Source organism: Lathyrus oleraceus, unplaced genomic scaffold (genome assembly GCF_024323335.1).
Source record: "Lathyrus oleraceus cultivar Zhongwan6 unplaced genomic scaffold, CAAS_Psat_ZW6_1.0 chrUn0167, whole genome shotgun sequence".
Classification (NCBI taxonomy): domain Eukaryota; kingdom Viridiplantae; phylum Streptophyta; class Magnoliopsida; order Fabales; family Fabaceae; genus Lathyrus; species Lathyrus oleraceus.
Genome location: NW_026112558.1, coordinates 66,315 through 84,641, shown reverse-complemented (window position 1 = coordinate 84,641; position 18,327 = coordinate 66,315). Strand labels below are relative to the sequence as shown.

Sequence of the window (18,327 nt, the reverse complement as noted above, 5' to 3'; positions counted from 1 at the left end):
AGAACATTACCTGTAATGACCTCAAGACTCATTTTGATCTATTCATGACAAGAGCGTACATACCTTCCTACAAACACTCCGACGAACAAGTTAGTTATCACTTCAAAATAATCCTGGGAAATAAAAAGAGTAACATTTTAGAGTAAACAAAAATACAAAATTATAACAACACATGATGTTATAAGCATAAAAGAGTGACATTGACCTTTATGGGAAGTATTTGAAAAAGGAAAAAGAACAACATACAGTTAGAAAGTCCTACCAAACCAAACATAGTATTTCTAGTTACCTTTGGATGATACCAACAAGTTAAAGTGACTTACTTTCTATGAGTGCATTATCTACAAACTTGTTTCTTCAAAAGTATCCATAGCATATTTCCCCGGAGAAATTACCATATCATCATTAGATTGAATTACCTCAATACCCAAAAAATATAGGAGTTTACCAAGGTCTTTCGTCTGAAATTGATTCGATAGATGTTATTCTCAAAATAATGCTTAGCTAGTGATGTTGGTTTGATCACACTCTTGGGGTTGAGAACCTTCCTAAGTTTGAACACGACCTCCAAAGATGTACCAATTGTATGCCCTGCAGCATCAACACCTTCATTTGTAACCTCAACGGTTGGCTCTCCCTATCAAATATGACCAAAAGAAACAGTGAAATCAAAACACAATACAACCCTTACCAGTATAATATAAAAAAGAAAATGCGAGAAACTGCTCAATATTTGTTATGGATTTGTGCAGTATTTACTACTTGTAACAAAACAATCACTTTGCATTTATTGTAAAAACCAAATGAAAAGAAGCAATAGAAGAACATTACCTGTAATGACCTCAAGACTCATTTTGATCTATTCATGACAAGAGCGTACATACCTTCCTACAAACACTCCGACGAACAAGTTAGTTATCACTTCAAAATAATCCTGGGAAATAAAAAGAGTAACATTTTAGAGTAAACAAAAAGACAAAATTATAACAACACATGATGTTATAAGCATAAAAGAGTGACATTGACCTTTATGGGAAGTATTTGAAAAAGGAAAAAGAACAACATACAGTTAGAAAGTCCTACCAAACCAAACATAGTATTTCTAGTTACCTTTGGATGATACCAACAAGTTAAAGTGACTTACTTTCTATGAGTGCATTATCTACAAACTTGTTTCTTCAAAAGTATCCATAGCATATTTCCCCGGAGAAATTACCATATCATCTTTAGATTGAATTACCTCAATACCCAAAAAATATAGGAGTTTACCAAGGTCTTTCGTCTGAAATTGATTCGATAGATGTTATTCTCAAAATAATCTTTAGCTAGTGATGTTGGTTTGATCACACTCTTGGGGTTGAGAACCTTCCTAAGTTTGAACACGACCTCCAAAGATGTACCAATTGTATGCCCTGCAGCATCAACACCTTCATTTGTAACCTCAACGGCTGGCTCTCCCTATCAAATATGACCAAAAGAAACAGTGAAATCAAAACACAATACAACCCTTACCAGTATAATATAAAAAAGAAAATGCGAGAAACTGCTCAATATTTGTTATGGATTTGTGCAGTATTTACTACTTGTAACAAAACAATCACTTTGCATTTATTGTAAAAACCAAATGAAAAGAAGCAATAGAAGAACATTACCTGTAATGACCTCAAGACTCATTTTGATCTATTCATGACAAGAGCGTACATACCTTCCTACAAACACTCCGACGAACAAGTTAGTTATCACTTCAAAATAATCCTGGGAAATAAAAAGAGTAACATTTTAGAGTAAACAAAAATACAAAATTATAACAACACATGATGTTATAAGCATAAAAGAGTGACATTGACCTTTATGGGAAGTATTTGAAAAAGGAAAAAGAACAACATACAGTTAGAAAGTCCTACCAAACCAAACATAGTATTTCTAGTTACCTTTGGATGATACCAACAAGTTAAAGTGACTTACTTTCTATGAGTGCATTATCTACAAACTTGTTTCTTCAAAAGTATCCATAGCATATTTTCCCGGAGAAATTACCATATAATCTTTAGATTGAATTACCTCAATACCCAAAAAATATAGGAGTTTACCAAGGTCTTTCGTCTGAAATTGATTCGATAGATGTTATTCTCAAAATAATCTTTAGCTAGTGATGTTGGTTTGATCACACTCTTGGGGTTGAGAACCTTCCTAAGTTTGAACACGACCTCCAAAGATGTACCAATTGTATGCCCTGCAGCATCAACACCTTCATTTGTAACCTCAACGGCTGGCTCTCCCTATCAAATATGACCAAAAGAAACAGTGAAATCAAAACACAATACAACCCTTACCAGTATAATATAAAAAAGAAAATGCGAGAAACTGCTCAATATTTGTTATGGATTTGTGCAGTATTTACTACTTGTAACAAAACAATCACTTTGCATTTATTGTAAAAACCAAATGAAAAGAAGCAATAGAAGAACATTACCTGTAATGACCTCAAGACTCATTTTGATCTATTCATGACAAGAGCGTACATACCTTCCTACAAACACTCCGACGAACAAGTTAGTTATCACTTCAAAATAATCTTGGGAAATAAAAAGAGTAACATTTTAGAGTAAACAAAAATACAAAATTATAACAACACATGATGTTATAAGCATAAAAGAGTGACATTGACCTTTATGGGAAGTATTTGAAAAAGGAAAAAGAACAACATACAGTTAGAAAGTCCTACCAAACCAAACATAGTATTTCTAGTTACCTTTGGATGATACCAACAAGTTAAAGTGACTTACTTTCTATGAGTGCATTATCTACAAACTTGTTTCTTCAAAAGTATCCATAGCATATTTCCCCGGAGAAATTACCATATCATCTTTAGATTGAGTACCTCAATACCCAAAAAATATAGGAGTTTACCAAGGTCTTTCGTCTGAAATTGATTCAATAGATGTTATTCTCAAAATAATGCTTAGCTAGTGATGTTGGTTTGATCACACTCTTGGGGTTGAGAACCTTCCTAAGTTTGAACACGACCTCCAAAGATGTACCAATTGTATGCCCTGCAGCATCAACACCTTCATTTGTAACCTCAACGGCTGGCTCTCCCTATCAAATATGACCAAAAGAAACAGTGAAATCAAAACACAATACAACCCTTACCAGTATAATATAAAAAAGAAAATGCGAGAAACTGCTCAATATTTGTTATGGATTTGTGCAGTATTTACTACTTGTAACAAAACAATCACTTTGCATTTATTGTAAAAACCAAATGAAAAGAAGCAATAGAAGAACATTACCTGTAATGACCTCAAGACTCATTTTGATCTATTCATGACAAGAGCGTACATACCTTCCTACAAACACTCCGACGAACAAGTTAGTTATCACTTCAAAATAATCCTGGGAAATAAAAAGAGTAACATTTTAGAGTAAACAAAAATACAAAATTATAACAACACATGATGTTATAAGCATAAAAGAGTGACATTGACCTTTATGGGAAGTATTTGAAAAAGGAAAAAGAACAACATACAGTTAGAAAGTCCTACCAAACCAAACATAGTATTTCTAGTTACCTTTGGATGATACCAACAAGTTAAAGTGACTTACTTTCTATGAGTGCATTATCTACAAACTTGTTTCTTCAAAAGTATCCATAGCATATTTCCCCGGAGAAATTACCATATCATCATTAGATTGAATTACCTCAATACCCAAAAAATATAGGAGTTTACCAAGGTCTTTCGTCTGAAATTGATTCAATAGATGTTATTCTCAAAATAATGCTTAGCTAGTGATGTTGGTTTGATCACACTCTTGGGGTTGAGAACCTTCCTAAGTTTGAACACGACCTCCAAAGATGTACCAATTGTATGCCCTGCAGCATCAACACCTTCATTTGTAACCTCAACGGCTGGCTCTCCCTATCAAATATGACCAAAAGAAACAGTGAAATCAAAACACAATACAACCCTTACCAATATAATATAAAAAGAAAATGCGAGAAACTGCTCAATATTTGTTATGGATTTGTGCAGTATTTACTACTTGTAACAAAACAATCACTTTGCATTTATTGTAAAAACCAAATGAAAAGAAGCAATAGAAGAACATTACCTGTAATGACCTCAAGACTCATTTTGATCTATTCATGACAAGAGCGTACATACCTTCCTACAAACACTCCGACGAACAAGTTAGTTATCACTTCAAAATAATCTTGGGAAATAAAAAGATAACATTTTAGAGTAAACAAAAAGACAAAATTATAACAACACATGATGTTATAAGCATAAAAGAGTGACATTGACCTTTATGGGAAGTATTTGAAAAAGGAAAAAGAACAACATACAGTTAGAAAGTCCTACCAAACCAAACATAGTATTTCTAGTTACCTTTGGATGATACCAACAAGTTAAAGTGACTTACTTTCTATGAGTGCATTATCTACAAACTTGTTTCTTCAAAAGTATCCATAGCATATTTCCCGGAGAAATTACCATATCATCATTAGATTGAATTACCTCAATACCCAAAAAATATAGGAGTTTACCAAGGTCTTTCGTCTGAAATTTATTCGATAGATGTTATTCTCAAAATAATCTTTAGCTAGTGATGTTGGTTTGATCACACTCTTGGGGTTGAGAACCTTCCTAAGTTTGAACACGACCTCCAAAGATGTACCAATTGTATGCCCTGCAGCATCAACACCTTCATTTGTAACCTCAACGGTTGGCTCTCCCTATCAAATATGACCAAAAGAAACAGTGAAATCAAAACACAATACAACCCTTACCAGTATAATATAAAAAAGAAAATGCGAGAAACTGCTCAATATTTGTTATGGATTTGTGCAGTATTTACTACTTGTAACAAAACAATCACTTTGCATTTATTGTAAAAACCAAATGAAAAGAAGCAATAGAAGAACATTACCTGTAATGACCTCAAGACTCATTTTGATCTATTCATGACAAGAGCGTACATACCTTCCTACAAACACTCCGACGAACAAGTTAGTTATCACTTCAAAATAATCCTGGGAAATAAAAAGAGTAACATTTTAGAGTAAACAAAAATACAAAATTATGACAACACGTGATGTTATAAGCATAAAAGAGTGACATTGACCTTTATGGGAAGTCTTTGAAAAAGGAAAAAGAACAACATACAGTTAGAAAGTCCTACCAAACCAAACATAGTATTTCTAGTTACCTTTGGATGATACCAACAAGTTAAAGTGACTTACTTTCTATGAGTGCATTATCTACAAACTTGTTTCTTCAAAAGTATCCATAGCATATTTCCCCGGAGAAATTACCATATCATCTTTAGATTGAATTACCTCAATACCCAAAAATATAGGAGTTTACCAAGGTCTTTCGTCTGAAATTTATTCGATAGATGTTATTCTCAAAATAATCTTTAGCTAGTGATGTTGGTTTGATCACACTCTTGGGGTTGAGAACCTTCCTAAGTTTGAACACGACCTCCAAAGATGTACCAATTGTATGCCCTGCAGCATCAACACCTTCATTTGTAACCTCAACGGCTGGCTCTCCCTATCAAATATGACCAAAAGAAACAGTGAAATCAAAACACAATACAACCCTTACCAGTATAATATAAAAAAGAAAATGCGAGAAACTGCTCAATATTTGTTATGGATTTGTGCAGTATTTACTACTTGTAACAAAACAATCACTTTGCATTTATTGTAAAAACCAAATGAAAAGAAGCAATAGAAGAACATTACCTGTAATGACCTCAAGACTCATTTTGATCTATTCATGACAAGAGCGTACATACCTTCCTACAAACACTCCGACGAACAAGTTAGTTATCACTTCAAAATAATCCTGGGAAATAAAAAGAGTAACATTTTAGAGTAAACAAAAAGACAAAATTATAACAACACATGATGTTATAAGCATAAAAGAGTGACATTGACCTTTATGGGAAGTATTTGAAAAAGGAAAAAGAACAACATACAGTTAGAAAGTCCTACCAAACCAAACATAGTATTTCTAGTTACCTTTGGATGATACCAACAAGTTAAAGTGACTTACTTTCTATGAGTGCATTATCTACAAACTTGTTTCTTCAAAAGTATCCATAGCATATTTCCCGGAGAAATTACCATATCATCATTAGATTGAATTACCTCAATACCCAAAAAATATAGGAGTTTACCAAGGTCTTTCGTCTGAAATTGATTCAATAGATGTTATTCTCAAAATAATGCTTAGCTAGTGATGTTGGTTTGATCACACTCTTGGGGTTGAGAACCTTCCTAAGTTTGAACACGACCTCCAAAGATGTACCAATTGTATGCCCTGCAGCATGAACACCTTCATTTGTAACCTCAACGGCTGGCTCTCCCTATCAAATATGACCAAAAGAAACAGTGAAATCAAAACACAATACAACCCTTACCAATATAATATAAAAAAGAAAATGCGAGAAACTGCTCAATATTTGTTATGGATTTGTGCAGTATTTACTACTTGTAACAAAACAATCACTTTGCATTTATTGTAAAAACCAAATGAAAAGAAGCAATAGAAGAACATTACCTGTAATGACCTCAAGACTCATTTTGATCTATTCATGACAAGAGCGTACATACCTTCCTACAAACACTCCGACGAACAAGTTAGTTATCACTTCAAAATAATCCTGGGAAATAAAAAGAGTAACATTTTAGAGTAAACAAAAATACAAAATTATGACAACACATGATGTTATAAGCATAAAAGAGTGACATTGACCTTTATGGGAAGTATTTGAAAAAGGAAAAAGAACAACATACAGTTAGAAAGTCCTACCAAACCAAACATAGTATTTCTAGTTACCTTTGGATGATACCAACAAGTTAAAGTGACTTACTTTCTATGAGTGCATTATCTACAAACTTGTTTCTTCAAAAGTATCCATAGCATATTTCCCCGGAGAAATTACCATATCATCATTAGATTGAATTACCTCAATACCCAAAAAATATAGGAGTTTACCAAGGTCTTTCGTCTGAAATTTATTCGATAGATGTTATTCTCAAAATAATCTTTAGCTAGTGATGTTGGTTTGATCACACTCTTGGGGTTGAGAACCTTCCTAAGTTTGAACACGACCTCCAAAGATGTACCAATTGTATGCCCTGCAGCATCAACACCTTCATTTGTAACCTCAACGGCTGGCTCTCCCTATCAAATATGACCAAAAGAAACAGTGAAATCAAAACACAATACAACCCTTACCAGTATAATATAAAAAAGAAAATGCGAGAAACTGCTCAATATTTGTTATGGATTTGTGCAGTATTTACTACTTGTAACAAAACAATCACTTTGCATTTATTGTAAAAACCAAATGAAAAGAAGCAATAGAAGAACATTACCTGTAATGACCTCAAGACTCATTTTGATCTATTCATGACAAGAGCGTACATACCTTCCTACAAACACTCCGACGAACAAGTTAGTTATCACTTCAAAATAATCCTGGGAAATAAAAAGAGTAACATTTTAGAGTAAACAAAAAGACAAAATTATAACAACACATGATGTTATAAGCATAAAAGAGTGACATTGACCTTTATGGGAAGTATTTGAAAAAGGAAAAAGAACAACATACAGTTAGAAAGTCCTACCAAACCAAACATAGTATTTCTAGTTACCTTTGGATGATACCAACAAGTTAAAGTGACTTACTTTCTATGAGTGCATTATCTACAAACTTGTTTCTTCAAAAGTATCCATAGCATATTTCCCGGAGAAATTACCATATCATCATTAGATTGAATTACCTCAATACCCAAAAAATATAGGAGTTTACCAAGGTCTTTCGTCTGAAATTGATTCGATAGATGTTATTCTCAAAATAATCTTTAGCTAGTGATGTTGGTTTGATCACACTCTTGGGGTTGAGAACCTTCCTAAGTTTGAACACGACCTCCAAAGATGTACCAATTGTATGCCCTGCAGCATCAACACCTTCATTTGTAACCTCAACGGCTGGCTCTCCCTATCAAATATGACCAAAAGAAACAGTGAAATCAAAACACAATACAACCCTTACCAGTATAATATAAAAAAGAAAATGCGAGAAACTGCTCAATATTTGTTATGGATTTGTGCAGTATTTACTACTTGTAACAAAACAATCACTTTGCATTTATTGTAAAAACCAAATGAAAAGAAGCAATAGAAGAACATTACCTGTAATGACCTCAAGACTCATTTTGATCTATTCATGACAAGAGCGTACATACCTTCCTACAAACACTCCGACGAACAAGTTAGTTATCACTTCAAAATAATCTTGGGAAATAAAAAGAGTAACATTTTAGAGTAAACAAAAAGACAAAATTATAACAACACATGATGTTATAAGCATAAAAGAGTGACATTGACCTTTATGGGAAGTATTTGAAAAAGGAAAAAGAACAACATACAGTTAGAAAGTCCTACCAAACCAAACATAGTATTTCTAGTTACCTTTGGATGATACCAACAAGTTAAAGTGACTTACTTTCTATGAGTGCATTATCTACAAACTTGTTTCTTCAAAAGTATCCATAGCATATTTCCCGGAGAAATTACCATATCATCATTAGATTGAATTACCTCAATACCCAAAAAATATAGGAGTTTACGAAGGTCTTTCGTCTGAAATTGATTCGATAGATGTTATTCTCAAAATAATCTTTAGCCAGTGATGTTGTTTTGATCACAATCTTGGGGTTGAGAACCTTCCTATGTTTGAACACGACCTCCAAAGACGTACCAATTGTATGCCCTGCAGCATCAACACCTTCATTTGTAACCTCAACGGTTGGCTCTCCCTATCAAATATGACCAAAAGAAACAGTGAAATCAAAACACAATACAACCCTTACCAATATAATATAAAAAAGAAAATGCGAGAAACTGCTCAATATTTGTTATGGATTTGTGCAGTATTTACTACTTGTAACAAAACAATCACTTTGCATTTATTGTAAAAACCAAGTGAAAAGAAGCAATAGAAGAACATTACCTGTAATGACCTCAAGACTCATTTTGATCTATTCATGACAAGAGCGTACATACCTTCCTACAAACACTCCGACGAACAAGTTAGTTATCACTTCAAAATAATCTGGGAAATAAAAAGAGTAACATTTTAGAGTAAACAAAAAGACAAAATTATAACAACACATGATGTTATAAGCATAAAAGAGTGACATTGACCTTTATGGGAAGTATTTGAAAAAGGAAAAAGAACAACATACAGTTAGAAAGTCCTACCAAACCAAACATAGTATTTCTAGTTACCTTTGGATGATACCAACAAGTTAAAGTGACTTACTTTCTATGAGTGCATTATCTACAAACTTGTTTCTTCAAAAGTATCCATAGCATATTTCCCCGGAGAAATTACCATATCATCATTAGATTGAATTACCTCAATACCCAAAAAATATAGGAGTTTACCAAGGTCTTTCGTCTGAAATTGATTCGATAGATGTTATTCTCAAAATAATCTTTAGCTAGTGATGTTGGTTTGATCACACTCTTGGGGTTGAGAACCTTCCTAAGTTTGAACACGACCTCCAAAGATGTACCAATTGTATGCCCTGCAGCATCAACACCTTCATTTGTAACCTCAACGGCTGGCTCTCCCTATCAAATATGACCAAAAGAAACAGTGAAATCAAAACACAATACAACCCTTACCAATATAATATAAAAAAGAAAATGCGAGAAACTGCTCAATATTTGTTATGGATTTGTGCAGTATTTACTACTTGTAACAAAACAATCACTTTGCATTTATTGTAAAAACCAAATGAAAAGAAGCAATAGAAGAACATTACCTGTAATGACCTCAAGACTCATTTTGATCTATTCATGACAAGAGCGTACATACCTTCCTACAAACACTCCGACGAACAAGTTAGTTATCACTTCAAAATAATTTTGGGAAATAAAAAGAGTAACATTTTAGAGTAAACAAAAAGACAAAATTATAACAACACATGATGTTATAAGCATAAAAGAGTGACATTGACCTTTATGGGAAGTATTTGAAAAAGGAAAAAGAACAACATACAGTTAGAAAGTCCTACCAAACCAAACATAGTATTTCTAGTTACCTTTGGATGATACCAACAAGTTAAAGTGACTTACTTTCTATGAGTGCATTATCTACAAACTTGTTTCTTCAAAAGTATCCATAGCATATTTCCCCGGAGAAATTACCATATCATCATTAGATTGAATTACCTCAATACCCAAAAAATATAGGAGTTTACCAAGGTCTTTCGTCTGAAATTGATTCGATAGATGTTATTCTCAAAATAATCTTTAGCTAGTGATGTTGGTTTGATCACACTCTTGGGGTTGAGAACCTTCCTAAGTTTGAACACGACCTCCAAAGATGTACCAATTGTATGCCCTGCAGCATCAACACCTTCATTTGTAACCTCCACGGCTGGCTCTCCCTATCAAATATGACCAAAAGAAACAGTGAAATCAAAACACAATACAACCCTTACCAGTATAATATAAAAAAGAAAATACGAGAAACTGCTCAATATTTGTTATGGATTTGTGCAGTATTTACTACTTGTAACAAAACAATCATTTTGCATTTATTGTAAAAACCAAATGAAAAGAAGCAATAGAAGAACATTACCTGTAATGACCTCAAGACTCATTTTGATCTATTCATGACAAGAGCGTACATACCTTCCTACAAACACTCCGACGAACAAGTTAGTTATCACTTCAAAATAATCCTGGGAAATAAAAAGAGTAACATTTTAGAGTAAACAAAAAAAAAATTATAACAACACATGATTTTATAAGCATAAAAGAGTGACATTGACCTTTATGGGAAGTCTTTGAAAATGGAAAAAAAACAACATACAGTTAGAAAGTCCTGCCAAACAAAACATAGTATTTCTAGTTACCTTTGGATGATACCAACAAGTTAAAGTGACTTACTTTCTATGAGTGCATTATCTACAAACTTGTTTCTTCAAAAGTATCCATAGCATATTTTCCCGGAGAAATTACCATATCATCTTTAGATTGAATTACCTCAATACCCAAAAAATATAGGAGTTTACCAAGGTCTTTCGTCTGAAATTGATTCGATAGATGTTATTCTCAAAATAATCTTTAGCTAGTGATGTTGGTTTGATCACACTCTTGGGGTTGAGAACCTTCCTAAGTTTGAACACGACCTCCAAAGATGTACCAATTGTATGCCCTGCAGCATCAACACCTTCATTTGTAACCTCAACGGCTGGCTCTCCCTATCAAATATGACCAAAAGAAACAGTGAAATCAAAACACAATACAACCCTTACCAGTATAATATAAAAAAGAAAATGCGAGAAACTGCTCAATATTTGTTATGGATTTGTGCAGTATTTACTACTTGTAACAAAACAATCACTTTGCATTTATTGTAAAAACCAAATGAAAAGAAGCAATAGAAGAACATTACCTGTAATGACCTCAAGACTCATTTTGATCTATTCATGACAAGAGCGTACATACCTTCCTACAAACACTCCGACGAACAAGTTCGTTATCACTTCAAAATAATCTTGGGAAATAAAAAGATTAACATTTTAGAGTAAACAAAAAGACAAAATTATAACAACACATGATGTTATAAGCATAAAAGAGTGACATTGACCTTTATGGGAAGTATTTAAAAAGGAAAAAGAACAACATACAGTTAGAAAGTCCTACCAAACCAAACATAGTATTTCTAGTTACCTTTGGATGATACCAACAAGTTAAAGTGACTTACTTTCTATGAGTGCATTATCTACAAACTTGTTTCTTCAAAAGTATCCATAGCATATTTCCCCGGAGAAATTACCATATCATCATTAGATTGAATTACCTCAATACCCAAAAAATATAGGAGTTTACCAAGGTCTTTCGTCTGAAATTGATTCGATAGATGTTATTCTCAAAATAATCTTTAGCTAGTGATGTTGGTTTGATCACACTCTTGGGGTTGAGAACCTTCCTAAGTTTGAACACGACCTCCAAAGATGTACCAATTGTATGCCCTGCAGCATCAACACCTTCATTTGTAACCTCAACGGCTGGCTCTCCCTATCAAATATGACCAAAAGAAACAGTGAAATCAAAACACAATACAACCCTTACCAATATAATATAAAAAAGAAAATGCGAGAAACTGCTCAATATTTGTTATGGATTTGTGCAGTATTTACTACTTGTAACAAAACAATCATTTTGCATTTATTGTAAAAACCAAATGAAAAGAAGCAATAGAAGAACATTACCTGTAATGACCTCAAGACTCATTTTGATCTATTCATGACAAGAGCGTACATACCTTCCTACAAACACTCCGACGAACAAGTTAGTTATCACTTCAAAATAATCATGGGAAATAAAAAGAGTAACATTTTAGAGTAAACAAAAATAAAAAATTATAACAACACATGATTTTATAAGCATAAAAGAGTGACATTGACCTTTATGGGAAGTCTTTGAAAAAGGAAAAAGAACAACATACAGTTAGAAAGTCCTGCCAAACCAAACATAGTATTTCTAGTTACCTTTGGATGATACCAACAAGTTAAAGTGACTTACTTTCTATGAGTGCATTATCTACAAACTTGTTTCTTCAAAAGTATCCATAGCATATTTTCCCGGAGAAATTACCATATCATCATTAGATTGAATTACCTCAATACCCAAAAAATATAGGAGTTTACCAAGGTCTTTCGTCTGAAATTGATTCGATAGATGTTATTCTCAAAATAATCTTTAGCTAGTGATGTTGGTTTGATCACACTCTTGGGGTTGAGAACCTTCCTAAGTTTGAACACGACCTCCAAAGATGTACCAATTGTATGCCCTGCAGCATCAACACCTTCATTTGTAACCTCAACGGCTGGCTCTCCCTATCAAATATGACCAAAAGAAACAGTGAAATCAAAACACAATACAACCCTTACCAGTATAATATAAAAAAGAAAATGCGAGAAACTGCTCAATATTTGTTATGGATTTGTGCAGTATTTACTACTTGTAACAAAACAATCACTTTGCATTTATTGTAAAAACCAAATGAAAAGAAGCAATAGAAGAACATTACCTGTAATGACCTCAAGACTCATTTTGATCTATTCATGACAAGAGCGTACATACCTTCCTACAAACACTCCGACGAACAAGTTCGTTATCACTTCAAAATAATCTTGGGAAATAAAAAGATTAACATTTTAGAGTAAACAAAAAGACAAAATTATAACAACACATGATGTTATAAGCATAAAAGAGTGACATTGACCTTTATGGGAAGTATTTTAAAAAGGAAAAAGAACAACATACAGTTAGAAAGTCCTACCAAACCAAACATAGTATTTCTAGTTACCTTTGGATGATACCAACAAGTTAAAGTGACTTACTTTCTATGAGTGCATTATCTACAAACTCGTTTCTTCAAAAGTATCCATAGCATATTTCCCCGGAGAAATTACCATATCATCGTTAGATTGAATTACCTCAATACCAAAAAAATATAGGAGTTTACCAAGGTCTTTCATCTGAAATTGATTCGATAGATGTTATTCTCAAAATAATCTTTAGCTAGTGATGTTGGTTTGATCACACTCTTGGGGTTGAGAACCTTCCTAAGTTTGAACACGACCTCCAAAGATGTACCAATTGTATGCCCTGCAGCATCAACACCTTCATTTGTAACCTCAACGGCTGGCTCTCCCTATCAAATATGACCAAAAGAAACAGTGAAATCAAAACACAATACAACCCTTACCAGTATAATATAAAAAAGAAAATGCGAAAACTGCTCAATATTTGTTATGGATTTGTGCAGTATTTACTACTTGTAACAAAACAATCACTTTGCATTTATTGTAAAAACCAAATGAAAAGAAGCAATAGAAGAACATTACCTGTAATGACCTCAAGACTCATTTTGATCTATTCATGACAAGAGCGTACATACCTTCCTACAAACACTCCGACGAACAAGTTAGTTATCACTTCAAAATAATCTTGGGAAATAAAAAGAGTAACATTTTAGAGTAAACAAAAAGACAAAATTATAACAACACATGATGTTATAAGCATAAAAGAGTGACATTGACCTTTATGGGAAGTATTTTAAAAAGGAAAAAGAACAACATACAGTTAGAAAGTCCTACCAAACCAAACATAGTATTTCTAGTTACCTTTGGATGATACCAACAAGTTAAAGTGACTTACTTTCTATGAGTGCATTATCTACAAACTCGTTTCTTCAAAAGTATCCATAGCATATTTCCCCGGAGAAATTACCATATCATCGTTAGATTGAATTACCTCAATACCAAAAAAATATAGGAGTTTACCAAGGTCTTTCATCTGAAATTGATTCGATAGATGTTATTCTCAAAATAATCTTTAGCTAGTGATGTTGGTTTGATCACACTCTTGGGGTTGAGAACCTTCCTAAGTTTGAACACGACCTCCAAAGATGTACCAATTGTATGCCCTGCAGCATCAACACCTTCATTTGTATCCTCAACGGCTGACTCTCCCTATCAAATATGACCAAAAGAAACAGTGAAATCAAAACACAATACAACCCTTCCCAGTATAGTATAAAAAAGAAAATGCGAAAAACTGATCAATATTTGTTATGGATTTGTGCAGTATTTACTACTTGTAACAAAACAATCATTTTGCATTTATTGTAAAAACCAAATGAAAAGAAGCAATAGAAGAACATTACCTGTAATGACCTCAAGACTCATTTTGATCTATTCATGACAAGAGCGTACATACCTTCCTACAAACACTCCGACGAACAAGTTCGTTATCACTTCAAAATAATCTTGGGAAATAAAAAGATTAACATTTTAGAGTAAACAAAAAGACAAAATTATAACAACACATGATGTTATAAGCGTAAAAGAGTGACATTGACCTTTATGGGAAGTATTTTAAAAAGGAAAAAGAACAACATACAGTTAGAAAGTCGTACCAAACCAAACATAGAATTTCTAGTTACCTTTGGATGATACCAACAAGTTAAAGTGACTTACTTTCTATGAGTGCATGATCTAAAAACTTGTTTCTTCAAAAGTATCCATAGCATATTTCCCCGGAGAAATTACCATATCATCATTAGATTGAATTACCTCAATACCCAAAAAATATAGGAGTTTCCCAAGGTCTTTCGTCTGAAATTTATTCGATAGATGTTATTCTCAAAATAATCTTTAGCTAGTGATGTTGGTTTGATCACACTCTTGGGGTTGAGAACCTTCCTAAGTTTGAACACGACCTCCAAAGATGTACCAATTGTATGCCCTGCAGCATCAACACCTTCATTTGTAACCTCAACGGCTGGCTCTCCCTATCAAATATGACCAAAAGAAACAGTGAAATCAAAACACAATACAACCCTTACCAGTATGATATAAAAAAGAAAATGCGAGAAACTGCTCAATATTTGTTATGGATTTGTGCAGTATTTACTACTTGTAACAAAACAATCACTTTGCATTTATTGTAAAAACCAAATGAAAAGAAGCAATAGAAGAAGATTACCTGTAATAACCTCAAGACTCATTTTGATCTATTCATGACAAGAGCGTACATACCTTCCTACAAACACTCCGACGAACAAGTTAGTTATCACTTCAAAATAATCCTGGGAAATAAAAAGATTAACATTTTAGAGTAAACAAAAATACAAAATTATAACAACACATGATGTTATAAGCATAAAAGAGTGACATTGACCTTTATGAGAAGTATTTGAAAAAGGAAAAAGAACAACATACAGTTAGAAAGTCCTACCAAACCAAACATAGTATTTCTAGTTACCTTTGGATGATACCAACAAGTTAAAGTGACTTACTTTCTATTAGTGCATTATCTACTAACTTGTTTCTTCAAAAGTATCCATAGCATATTTTCCCGGAGAAATTACCATATCATCTTTAGATTGAATTACCTCAATACCCAAAAAATATAGGAGTTTCCCAAGGTCTTTCGTCTGAAATTGATTCGATAGATGTTATTCTCAAAATAATCTTTAGCTAGTGATGTTGTTTTGATCACACTCTTGGGGTTGAGAACCTTCCTAAGTTTGAACACGACCTCCAAAGATGTACCAATTGTATGCCCTGCATCATCAACACCTTCATTTGTAACCTCAACGGCTGGCTTTCCCTATCAAATATGACCAAAAGAAACAGTGAAATCAAAATACAATACAACCCTTACCAGTATAATATAAATAAGAAAATGCGAGAAACAGCTCAATATTTGTTATGGATTTGTGCAGTATTTACTACTTGTAACAAAACATTCACTTTGCATTTATTATAAAAACCAAATGAAAAGAAGCAATAGAAGAACATTACCTGTAATGACTTCAAGACTCATTTTGATCTATTCATGACAAGAGCGTACATACCTTCCTACAAACACTCCGACGAACAAGTTAGTTATCACTTCAAAATAATCCTGGAAAATAAAAAGAGTAACATTTTAGAGTAAACAATAATACAAAATTATAACAACACATGATGTTATAAGCATAAAGGAGTGACATTGACCTTTATGGGAAGTCTTTGAAAAAGGAAAAAGAACAGCATACAGTTAGAAAGTCCTACCAAACCAAACATAGTATTTCTAGTTACCTTTGGATGATACCAACAAGTTAAAGTGACTAACTTTCTATGAGTGCATTATCTACAAACTTGTTTCTTCAAAAGTATCCATAGCATATTTTCCCGGAGAAATTACCATATCATCTTTAGATTGAATTACCTCAATACCCAAAAAATTTAGGAGTTTCCCAAGGTCTTTCGTCTGAAATTGATTCGATAGTTGTTATTCTCAAAATAATCTTTAGCTAGTGATGTTGTTTTGATCACACTCTTGGGGTTGAGAACCTTCCTAAGTTTGAACACGACCTCCAAAGATGTACCAATTGTATGCCCTGCATCATCAACACCTTCATTTGTAACCTGAACGGCTGGCTTTCCCTATCAAATATGACCAAAAGAAACAGTGAAATCAAAACACAATACAACCCTTACCAGTATAATATAAATAAGAAAATGCGAGAAACAACTCAATATTTGTTATGGATTTGTGCAGTATTTACTACTTGTAACAAAACATTCACTTTGCATTTATTGTAAAAACCAAATGAAAAGAAGCAATAGAAGAACATTACCTGTAATGACTTCAAGACTCATTTTGATCTATTCATGACAAGAGCGTACATACCTTCCTACAAATACTCCGACGAACAAGTTAGTTATCACTTCAAAATAATCCTGGAAAATAAAAAGAGTAACATTTTAGAGTAAACAAAAATACAATATTATAACAACACATGATGTTATAAGCATAAAAGAGTGACATTGACCTTTATGAGAAGTATTTGAAAAAGGAAAAAGAACAACATACAGTTAGAAAGTCCTACCAAACCAAACATAGTATTTCTAGTTACCTTTGGATGATACCAACAAGTTAAAATGACTTACTTTCTATGAGTGCATTATCTACAAACTTGTTTCTTCAAAAGTATCCATAGCATATTTTCCCGGGGAAATTACCATATCATCTTTAGATTGAATTACCTCAATACTCAAAAAATATAGGAGTTTCCCAAGGTCTTTCGTCTGAAATTGATTCGATAGTTGTTATTCTCAAAATAATCTTTAGCTAGTGATGTTGTTTTGATCACACTCTTGGGGTTGAGAACCTTCCTAAGTTTGAACACGACCTCCAAAGATGTACCAATTGTATGCCCTGCATCATCAACACCTTCATTTGTAACCTCAACGGCTGGCTCTCCCTATCAAATATGACCAAAAGAAACAGTGAAATCAAAACACAATACAACCCTTACCAGTATAATATAAATAAGAAAATGCGAGAAACAGCTCAATATTTGTTATGGATTTGTGCAGTATTTACTACTTGTAACAAAACATTCACTTTGCATTTATTGTAAAAACCAAATGAAAAGAAGCAATAGAAGAACATTACCTGTAATGACTTCAAGACTCATTTTGATCTATTCATGACAAGAGCGTACATACCTTCCTACAAACACTCCGACGAACAATGTAGTTATCACTTCAAAATAATCCTGGAAAATAAAAAGAGTAACATTTTAGAGTAAACAATAATACAAAATTATAACAACACATGATGTTATAAGCATAAAGGAGTGACATTGACCTTTATGGGAAGTCTTTGAAAAAGGAAAAAGAACAACATACAGTTAGAAAGTCCTACCAAACCAAACATACTA

The 18,327-nt window shown here is 33.0% G+C and overlaps 1 long non-coding RNA gene across 2 annotated transcripts in view; it reads right to left on the bottom strand.

Annotated features, from left to right (window-relative positions):
• Positions 1-1,082: 1,082 nt before the first annotated feature.
• LOC127112600 (uncharacterized) overlaps positions 1,083-18,327 on the bottom strand; it is a 75,914-nt gene continuing 58,669 nt past the window's right edge. For both annotated transcript variants that reach the window (XR_007798823.1, XR_007798822.1), the window contains exon 3: positions 1,083-2,279. This is a non-coding gene — a long non-coding RNA (uncharacterized LOC127112600). The remainder of the gene's footprint in view (positions 2,280-18,327) is intronic.